The following is an 11768-nucleotide window of genomic DNA, read 5'->3' on the forward strand; positions in this document are numbered from 1 at the left end:
CGTCCGTTGGCCTTTTTCAAAGGCCGGACGCGGAGGGCTTTGAGGGGACATACGACTGCCTTCGGGCCCCGACGGATTCTGAGAAACCCTCTGCAACAACACCTCAGGGTCGTCTGCCTCGCATGACGGTACGGCAGGCGGAGGCGTTTTGCTCTCCATCATCTCCGGATCAAGATCCCCTGAAGACGAGCTCTACTGAGAAGGGCTGAGATCCGAACTACAAGAAAAAATTTCGGTTATCTTCAGAAATAAGACAGGGATGTCTCTCATTTTAAGAAAACGCCCCTCTTTACTTACGGCTCACAGGAGGGCTGATCTCCTTGGGGAAATAGTGCGGCTGGGGCATCTCCCGCCGCAGGACCCTCTGGCGAAGATTTCTTCCCCCGCTTCAAGGCCTTGGTCTTCGCATCTTCAGAAGCGGTCCTCTTCTCCCCTTGGAGGGAGGGATTCTCGATCCCTCCTTTCTTGATAAACTCCTTCGCGGAGGCAGTAGCTCCCTTGTTCCCCCCTTCGCCTTCTTCAAAAGGCGCAGCCTCTAGCATCCTGGTTAACACAGGATTCGGTGTGGTCTCAGGGAGGGGGGCCGGACACCGGATTAGTTTTGCTTTCGCTATCCACTCCTGTTCAAGGGACGACTCTTTTAAAGGCAAGTTTATGATAGATATACGGATAGCATGTCCGGGTACAGGACTACTAACTTGAGTATCCGAGCGATTGCAGCTCAGACCCGCGTCCTTGGTCAAGTCCGGACACATTGCTTGTGATCCGAACAACAGTTGGTACATCTCCACGGGCGTTGCGCCCATATGATGTTGGAGAGCTCGTTGTCCCTCCAAATTGAACTCCCACAGGCGGAGGGGGCGACGTTTGCAGGGCTGTGTGTGACGAATCAACATGACCTGCTCTACCACGACCAGATCTCTCTCTCTCTAGGAGATCTCGAATACGGCCCTGCAACAAGGGCACGTCCTTGGACGGCCCCCAGTCGAGCCCTTTATTGACCCATGACGCCATCCGCGGTGGAGGACCCGAGCGAAAGGCAGGTGGCGCCACCCATTTGGTGCCCCTGGGAGCTGTGATATAAAACCACTCTTGTTGCCACAGACTGAGCTCCTCTTGAAAAGAGCCCTCGGGCCATGGAGCGTCAACATTCTTGCTTATAACAGCCCCTCCGCACTCTGCCTGCTGCCCTTGATCATCTTCGGTTCCACTTTGAAGGTTTTGAGCCACAACCCAAAGTGAGGGGTAATGCGGAGGAAGGCTTCACATACGACAATGAACGATGAGATGTGGAGGATGGACTCCAGAACCAAGTCATGAAATTCCAGCCCATAATAAAACATGAGCCCCATCACGAAGGGGTCCGTCGGGAAGCCTAGCCCCCGAAGGAAGTGAGACACGAACACCACGCTCTCACCAGGCTGGGGAGTGGGAATAACCTGCCCTTGGGCAGGCAGCCTGTGTGAAATTTCGCCGGTCAGATACCGGGCGTCTCTCAGCTTTAGCACGTCTTCTTCCGTGATGGAGGAAGGCATCCACCGATGTTGCAGGTCCGGGCCGGACATCCTCGGAGGTCTGAAGCGCCTGAATCTAGAGCTTTGGGTGTTGGAACTCGAGGCGAGGGGCGGATTCGATTGAGATTGAAAGAAAGGAGCGGGCCTTGGTCTCGTTATAAAGAGGTTGAATACCAAGAGCCCTCCCCGTGACTGTTCGGGACTCGCCTTTGATAGAGGAGGCATGCCAATGGGCACGACTGGGTTACCCACACCCGTATTAATGAGAATCCCGGAATAAGGGGACGCGATCTCTGCTTTGATAAGACGTGCCAAAGAAACCACCTCGCTAAACACGCTGAGGTGGGACAGTAAAAACGATTCCAATAAAGGCTTGGCCGTGGTGTGGCGTCACGCCGCAGAATATGTCAGCAGATCGAATTTGTGTAAAGATTATTCTCTTTATGGTGGTATGTGGAACTTATTTTGCAGAGCCGGACACTATCCTTGTGTTCAAAATCTTCTATGAAGTATTCGGAGGAGGAACCCGCCTTGCAATGCCGAAGACAATATGTGTGCCGGACTCGTCGTCATTGAAGCCTGGTTCAGGGGCTACTGAGGGAGTCCTGGATTTGGGGGTGTCCGGATAGCCAAACTAACACCGTTGGCCGGACTCCTGGACTATGAAGATACAAGATTCAAGACTTCGTCCCGTGTCCGGATGGGACTTTCCTTGGCGTGGAAGGCAAGCTTGGCGATACGGATATGTAGATCTCCTACCATTGTAACCGACTCTGTGTAACCCTAGCCCTCTCCGATGTCTATATAAACCGGAGGGTTTTAGTCCATAGAACGAACAACAATCATACCATAGGCTAGCTTCTAGGGTTTAGCCTCTTTGATCTCATGGTAGACCTACTCTTGTACTACCCATATCATCAATATTAATCAAGCAGGAGTAGGGTTTTACCTCCACTGAGAGGGCCCGAACCTGGGTAAAAACATCGTGTCCCTTGTCTCCTGTTACCATTCGCCTAGATGCACAGTTCGGGACACCCTACCCGAGATCCGCCGGTTTTGACACCGACACCGGACATTAACAAATTCCCATCTGCCACATAACCACGGGCATGTCTTTCGAAAGTTTATACCCTGCAGGGGTGTCCCAACTTAGACCATTATAAGCTCTCACGACCAACGAAGGATATTCCTTCTCCCGGGAAGACCCGATCAGTCTCGGAATCCCGGTTACAAGACATTTCAACAATGGTAAAATAGGACCAGCAAGACCACCCGACTGTGCCGACAAATCCCGATAGGAGCTGCACATATCTCGTTCTCAGGGCACACCTGATAAGCTAAGTGTACAAGTACCAACATAACCCAAGTTGCCAAGGGACGGTCCCGCACGGTGCTCTAGTTTGGACCAACACTCAGAGGAGCACTAGCCCCGGGGGGGGGGGGGGAAATAAGATGACCCTCAGGCTCCGGAAACCCAAGGGAAAAAGGCTTAGGTGGCAAATGTTAAAACCAAGGTTGGGCCTTGCTGGAGGAGTTTTATTCAAAGTGAACTGTCAAGGGGGTCCCATACACCCGGCCGCGTAAGGAACGCAAAATCAAGGAACATAACACAGGTATGACAGAAACTAAGGCGGCAAGAGTGGAACAGAACACCAGGCATAAGGCCGAGCCTTCCACCATTTACCAAGTATATAGATGCATTAATTAAATAAGAGATATTGTGATATCCCAACATAATCCTGTCCATCTTGGAGCATTCTTCGACTTCACCTGCAACTAACAATAGGGGCTGAGCAAAGCGGTAACATAGCCAAGCAACGGTTTGCTAGGAAGGGTGAAAAGGTTAGAGGCTAACATGGCGGTTTGGGAGGCTTGATCATCAAAAGATAGATAGAGCGGCATAGCGATAGAATGAAGCAACTAGCATAGCAATGACCGTAGTGAGATCCAGGGTGATGGTCATCTTGCCTAAAATCCTGCTAGGAAGAAGACCAAAGTCCATGAAGAAGACGAACGGACGAAGACGAGCCAAGCGTAGTCGAACGAATCCTCACGAATGCAACGAAACAGGAACTATCGAGGAGAAGCACAACCGGAAAGAAGAAAACAACACGGTAAACACACAACACATAAACATGACATGATGCTCAACCAGGTATGATGCATGACAAGGCTATATGATGCTACCCATGGCAAGAGATGATGCATACAAGAACAACACATAAAAGCAAGTTTAATTGAGGCCGGTACAACATATAACAAGTGTGGTAAGTCCTCGTATGCAAATTTCAAAATTGGTCCAGATCTGAATAAACCAAGTTGTTTAACAGCAAGTTAAAATGCACCAAGATAATCTACACAAAATTTTAGTCATGTTACATATAAAGTTCATTTAGTTCGGAGCTACAGCCTAGAAGATATGAGCAAAACAAGTTAAACATGGCATTGATGCAAAATACATTCAAACATCAAGCAAACACTCTCAAAACATGGATGCAACATGATAATATGAACCTACATGCAAAATTAAGCAAGTTTCATATAGAGTATGCTCAAAACGGAGCAACGGTGCAACACATACACTCCAAACAAGATATAACAACAATCTGCCCAAACAGCAGTAGGCACTTTGCAAACATCAAGACAACATGTTACAGGAAGCATATGAGCACAAACTTGACATGAACTTCATGTAAAAATAACATAATTCAAATATAATTAAAGGTTCAGGTTCATAGGCATCAAGATTAAACCAATATGATCAATGCAAAATGCAACTCTATAACACAACAACATATGCATGAGCAGAGTTAATATGATGGCAACTTGAGAGCAAGAAAGAGACAAGCTACAACAAGTAAACATAGCAACCAAGGGAATGGAATCAAATTATGCATAACAAAGAGCAAATAACATCATGGCATAAAATACAAAATGCTCATGGATTAGTAGGAACCAACAAGACAAGATTGAATGTTGAAACAACAGTAACTGTAAATCAGCAACATTATCATAGCATGTTTGCAAGCATGGAACAGAGGCATATGATCTCTAAAATTAACAAACATGACATGTGAACAGAGTACTCATAGCATACTTCAAATCATGTAAGTGAAGCATCTCCAGAAGAGGCATGTATCAGCTAGCATCAAGCTCACAACAATGCATCATGAAGTTAATAGGAATCTGAAACATTATATAAGCATGTTTATGGCAATGAAAGCATATGCCACATGACATATACAGGGCATAAAAGGCATGGCATGATAGAGAATAACATATAAAACAAAAAATGTCAATTAAGCATCTCCATATTATGCACAGATTAATTGGTAGCATCAAGCAAACATGGCAACATGATATGACAGATTTAGCATTGACAGAACATTAACAACAAGTAGCCCACTTCACAAGCTTGATTCTCTCACTACAAGGCATATAAAAATACATGGATTGCACCCCTGTAAATATGGCATGCAAATTATCCTAAAACATGTAGACATCATGCTCATAGGATGTACACACAAAATGCAACAAAAATGAAAAATCAGCAAGTTACAGCAGGTTTTCAGTAGTTAACAGCAACATGCACTTTTACAACATGGACTAAAATATCAAGATGCACACTAACATGATTTCAAAGCACATCAGCATGTAGAGCATGAAGAGCAGAACATGTGTATATCAGGATCATCATCATAGCGTCAACAGGGACAAAGTTGTGGCACTCACAAGATGCACAAATGATGTTAACAATCAGCAAATTACAGCAGTTTATATCATATAGCAGTTTTGCAACGAAGGCTTAGGCACCAATATGAACTCAAACAAGCATGACACAATACAATAAAATTAAGAGAATCACATGATGAACATTTTTACATATCATACACTCAAAACGGAGCAACATGCATCAAGTTAGAGCAGGTCAAACATGCATACATATCATTACAACTCAAGGACTTGGCCATTTAAAAAAACAGTATGTGCGCAATATACTATATTGTGCACAAGGCAGGGTTTAGGTGGTGGCTCACCATGGGCTTCGGCCCAAGAAGCAGAGGAGGCAGGCCGAGGAGGTGGACCGGGCCGGGGGCGTGGCCTGGGCCAGAGCGGGGCCCACGCGGGAGGCAGCTCGGTCAACGGCGCGGGGACGACGCGGAAGGGCTTGTCCCCGACTCCTGCGAGGACGAGGTGAGGCCGGTTCTCGCGGGACTTGGGCGGACGGCGGCCGGAGAGGACGGAGGAGGCTCGGTGCGGCGGGAACAGGCGGATCCGGGGTGGGGCAGCGCGGATCCGGCCGGAGCTGGACGTCGAGGGCACGACGGGGCCGGCGGCAAGCTTCCAAGGCGGCGACGCGGTCCATTGCACGGCAGAGCTCGACGAGGCAGCGACGGGGCAAGGTGGCGGGGTCCCAGCATCGAGGCTTCACGGCAGCGGGGCCGAAGTGGTGGTGCGGCGACGAAGGCTGGCGGGGCTCTGGCGAGCTCGGGAGGAGGAGCCCAGCGGCGCGGGATGAGTGCTCGGGGGCGGGAGGCGCACGGGCCAGGTGGCGGAGATCCGGGCCTCGATGGGCTTCCCAGGGCCCAATCTAGGTCCTGGCGGGCCCTGCGGGAGGTGGAGGGAGACAGGGGCGACGTGGCGCTTGGAGGTTGGGCGCGGGCAGCGGCTGGATGACGTGGCGGTGACGCTGGGTGGTGTTGGCGGCGACAAGCGGCGGCGGGGGAGGGGTTCGGTGCGGGATCCGAGGAGGGTGGCGGCGGGACAGAGGTAGGGGAAGGTTTAGGGGTAGGTTTAGACTAGGGTTTGTTCAAAAATGGACTAGGGGTGTTTAACTAGGCAGGGAGGCCTAGGGTTAGGGGGGTTTGAGGCTGATTCGGAGCCTCCGATCGTGATCCAACGGATACGATCGCGAGGGGGGTTAGACAGGTCTAGGTGGGCTGCAGGTGGGCTGTGTAGAAGGGGCCAAGAGCTGAAGAAGAGAAGAGAGAGAGGCCCGGCAACAGTTTCCGGAGACCAAAAACGTCCGACGAAGGTACCGACAACGGTACCGCTATGAGTTTAACGGTTGGGCTATCAAACTAGCTCCGAAAGCGACGGAACTTGACAGGCGGTGTCGTGGTTCTAAGTCTGACAGTAGAATGGGGGGTAAGTATGGAAAGGCAAGGTCCTAGCTATGGAGTAGTTGTACACACGGATGTTTAGCGAGTTCAGGCCCTTCTCGGAGGAAGTAACAGCCCTACGTCTCGGAGCCCGGAGGCGGTCGACTGATCTCTGTGTATATGAGTTACGGGGGTGCGAACCCTTCTACCAGTGGAGGGGGGTGGCTTATATAGAGGACGCCAGGACCCCAGCCAGCCCACGTAGAGGAGGGTTAAAGTACATTAAGGCCGGGCGTTACTGGTAACGCCCTACATAAAGTGTCATCATGACCATTAAGACTACTTAATTATAGACCATTTGGATACATCATAGATCCTAAACTTTTGATGGTCGAGTGCGTCTTCATGGTCGAGTGTCTTCTAGCCGGTCGAGTGGAGTCTCCCTTGGTCGAGTGGAGCTTCTCTTGGTCGACTGGAAGGTAGCTTCGTCTAATGATGTCCTTGGGTATGGTATCCTAGATAGGTCCATGACCCTACCCTAGGTACATAACCCCATCATTAGCCCCCGAATGGATCGAGGTTCGAGTGAGGAAGGAGTTGATGATTTTCTCCGACTTACTTACTGTACTTTGATTATGTCGTATCTTGGATTGGCGATTCTTCTTTCGGCGTTGGCGTCAACTTCTACTTCGGTTGCCTTGATCCATTCTTGTCTTCTGTCGAGTGAACTTTTGGACTTCGGTGAACTTCCGAGCGACGGATCGCAGGAAAGATATCGCCTGACAGATCTATCTGGTGTTAGCGGATTTTGCGAGATCCGAAATTTGGGAAGCGCGCGAAGCAGGGCGGACCGCGACAATCGGATGGGATAAGACATGGACTCCTCAATTCCCGCGCCGCCTTTTTAGCCACGTATCATGCGTGCGCGGCTGTTTCGGGATGTGACAGAATCGCCCGAACCCACTCGTCAGCCACTCGGAAGTGCTTTTATATAAAGCACCGGGGGAGGGTTTTTTGAACAGTGCCCTCCCTCTTTGCTTCCGCCCGCCGCGCCTGCTCTTGCCTCCGCCTATCCACACCTCGCGCACTTCGCCATCGACAATGGTGAAAGAGAAGACGGCGGCCCTAGAGCGCGCGAAGAAGGCGACGGCGACGGGGAAAGCGAAGGGGAGACTGTCTAGTCGGGGCGGATCTTCGTCAAGGTCCCGCCTGCCGAAGGGTTGGGTCCAAGGGGATTGGATGCGCTCGACCATCACTGAGAAAGATCTCAATGACCTGGCCAATGAGGGACTGATCCCCCATGGGTCAGCGAGGCTTCCGGGGACCGAGTGCCAACCGCAGCCGCAGGAGGGTGAGTGCGTTCTCTTGGCCACTCACATAGATCGTGGATTTTCTTTGCCGCCGAGTGTTTTCTTCCGAGGGTTTCTGAACTTCTTTGGGGCGCAACTCCACCATTTCAATCCCAATTCCATCGCCTATATTGCTGCCTTTGTGTCCATGTGCGAGAATTTCCTGGGTTGTCGACCACACTGGGGTCTCTTCAAGCACATATTCACCTATCGCTCACAGACAGTGAAAAAGGCGAGTCCGGACGATGAGAGGACCAAGGTCATTCATATGTGCAGGGGTCTTGGGATTTAGTTGAGGAATAAGAGCACTTTCCCGGCCATGACCCTTCCTGAGTCGGTCAGAGGGTGGCAGTCGACTTGGTTCTACTGCCAAGACGAGTCGACGCCGGGGCAGTCGACTGGTCTCCCTGCATTCTCCATGGACCGAGTGGACAAACCGTCTTCTCTGAAGGTGCTTTCTGAGGAGAAAGCCGAGGTAAAAATGTTGGTGGAGCGCATGGTCCAACTCGTTCAGGATGGAGTGACGGGCATGGATCTTCTGGAAGTCTTCCTTAGGTGGCGCATCCAACCGCTCCAGTATCGAGGCCACCCGATGTGGCTGTACTGCGGTACCGAAGACACCACTCGGGTCCATCCAGAGGCAGTCGACGACGCCACGCTGGAGAGGTGGGTGACCGCCATCACAGGGAACAAGGACAACCCTCGAGGAGCGAGGAGGATCCCGCCACTCGACTGTACCTATACGCCGGACAAGGTATGGCCGCTTATTTCCGAGTGTAATTTTTTTTATCCGTTCTGCTTTGCTGTGAATTGATCGAGTGATCTTCATTTTTCTTTGTTGCTTGTCAGGCCACCACGGAGTTATACTCGATGCCCAATGGAGCGCAGACGCCGACTGAGGAGGAGGAAGGAAGTGGGGGCGAGAGCCCGGAGGAGTGGGATTCGGATGCTGACGACGATGATGAGGTTGACGACTCTGATGAGGAGGAAGAGGAGGAGGAGGAGGAGGAAGTTGCACCTCCCCGCTCGGAAAGACGCTCGAAGCTTGTTCATGATCCCGCAACTGAGCGTGGTAAAGGGGTCGCGACCGCTACCCAGTTGACCAAGCGCCCTCGGACTACTTCTCCGGCGCCGACTGAGAAAGCTCCGAAGCAGTCTCGAGTGGCACCCACTACGAAGGTCTTGCCGAAGATGAAGATGGTGATCCCCACTATCTCAGGGTAAGGGTAGTCTTGAGTTTTCCCCGTTTCATAAACTTGCTCTTGGTCGACTCATGGGTCAATTGACTGATTTCCGCAACTGCAGCGCTACTACTTCTGATACTTCGACCAAGGCTGAAGACCACGAGATGGAGGATGCTGCTACCTCACAACCTGGTATGATTCTTGTGATGCCGTTTTCAGTCGACTGACTTATTGTCTCTAATTTTGATTCTTTCTGCAGCTTCATCTAACATTGTTATTGACCTTCCTGACGACGACGACGACGAAGAACCATCGAGGCAAAGGAGGAGCAAGAAAATGCCTGCTGGCAAGGCGACTCGAGATGTGCCAGCACCCAAGACGTTGGTCGTGGAGGGAGACTCCACTCGACCCACCGTAACCTTCGCGGTGCCGTTGACGAGTGCTCGCCCTTCGTCGTCGAGTGCTGCTCAACCCTCGCTTTTCTCCACCTACCCCATTCCAGAAGACCAAGCCAGTGCTGCTAGAGAAGCGATACGCCAAGCGGGGGTCATGATGGAGCAAGTGAAGGCGATACGAGAAGCTAGCCAGGCAGCCTATGACGCCAGTTCAGCTCTTCAGAGTAATGTGCAGGTCAGTCGGTCACTGCCTGTTCTGTTAGGATATGATATCTGCAAACTCTTCTTTCTGCAATTCTTAGAGTTTATCCTGCACCCAGTGGGTGTGTCAATTGAAATTCCGGACTAGTGGGGGCACGCTGAGTGCACCCACTGGGTGTAGTCCCCAAGGCTATGGTCGACTGCTGGCAGTCGACTATAGTCTTTATGTCTTAAGTTTTTTCCTTACTCGACTAGGTCGAATAGATTCATAGACCGGTGGGGGCACGCTGAGTGCACCCACTGGGTGTAGTCCCCGAGATTGTGGTCGACTGCTTGCGGTCGATTATAGTCTGAAGAACACCTCCGGTTGTTTTTGTTGGTTGACTGGTCGACTCTAACTGATGAAACTAGTGGGGGCACGCTGAGTGCACCCATTGGGTGTAGTCCCCGAGACTATGGTCGAATGTTTGCATTCGGCCGTAGTCTTAGAAACGCTATGATTTTTCCTTACTCACTCGGAAGTGAATTTTTTTTGACATCTGTCGATTGGTTCTTCGTACAAATCCTGTGACCTTGCGGCTCGTTATACTGAGTTGGAGAACAAACACATTCAGCTCGAGCTCGATCTGAAACTGGCCCAAGAGAACTTGACGAAGGCGAAGGAGGAAGCTAAAGGTATGCTTGGTGAGGCCTTTGACGACTGCCTTTGCCTCTCACTTGTTTCCGAATCTAATCTCACTGTAACTTTGCAGGCAAAGTTAGGGATGCCCTGAAGAAACAAGAGCTTGACTTGGCTGAGATGCAAAAAAATGCTTTAGAGAAGACCAGGCTTGCGGATGAGAAGCTGGCTTCAGTGACTAAGCTTGAAGAAGAAAACACCTATCTTAAAGCTGCTCTTGATGCTGCCAACCAGGAGGTCAGTCGACTGAAAAGCGACAAGACCACCCTGAATGATAAGGCCAACGAGTTGAAGAGAAATAAGAATGATCTAGAGGCTTATCTGGGTGGACTCGCCAAGAAGCTGTTCCTCATGCTTGAAGGTAACCCTTTGTATCATCCAAATATTTAATTGTAACCTCCGACTGCTTGTCTTGACTTGACGGTTGTGCTTGCAAAATGCTGTCAGAACTTTGAAGAGGAGACTGGTCGACTGGAAGTAAACCTGGACCCCATCAACTCTCCTGTGAAAGATGAAGTCGCCATGAATGTGCTCCGGCTTGAATCTCGGGTTGCTGCTATCATCGATTACCTTGCGAGGCTGAAGGTCGCAACTTCTCGCATCGACACAACACTCTGGCCAAGAGAGACGCTCCAGAACGACCTCGAGTCTCTGATGACTCGACTGAACGAGGTCCCAAGTCGAGTGCAGGAGTGGAAGAAGTCTTCGGCCAGGTGCGGTGCGGATGTTTCTCTGTCTTTGGTCCGCGTTCACTTCCAGCCCTCCACAGGAGGGGTAAAAAACTTCTGAGCTTGATACTTTAAATTTGCCTCGGTATGCCGAGTGAATTTTGTAGCCGACAAACCTTAGCAAGCCTGGCGCCTGAGCACTTTCGGTTCCGTTAGGCGTTATCAGAACTTGGACTCGTTGTTGAATATGTTTGCATTTGGTTTGAGGCATCTTTTGCAGGTTAAAGCGAAGCGCTTATTACCATCGACTTGTCCCCCAATTCACTTAGGCGAGCACTGGGCTGCAGCTAAGTCCCCGAGCGAGAGGTTCGCCCTCCACTCGGTAGGATTTTTACATACTTAGGCGAGCACTGGGCTACCGCTAAGCCCCCCCGAGTGGGAGGTCTGCTCTCCACTCGGTAGGATTTCAAACACTTAGGCGAGCACTGGGCTGCAGCTAAGCCCCCGAGTGGGAGGTCTGCTCTCCACTCGGTAGGATTTCAGACACTTAGGGGGGCGCTGGGCTGCAGCTAAGCCCCCGAGTGGGAGGTCTGCTCTCCACTCGGTAGGATTTCAGACACTTAGGCGAGCACTGGGCTGCAGCTAAGCCCCCGAGTGGGAGGTCTGCTCTCGACTC

Source organism: Triticum dicoccoides, chromosome 7B (assembly GCF_002162155.2).
Source record: "Triticum dicoccoides isolate Atlit2015 ecotype Zavitan chromosome 7B, WEW_v2.0, whole genome shotgun sequence".
NCBI classification, from domain to species: domain Eukaryota; kingdom Viridiplantae; phylum Streptophyta; class Magnoliopsida; order Poales; family Poaceae; genus Triticum; species Triticum dicoccoides.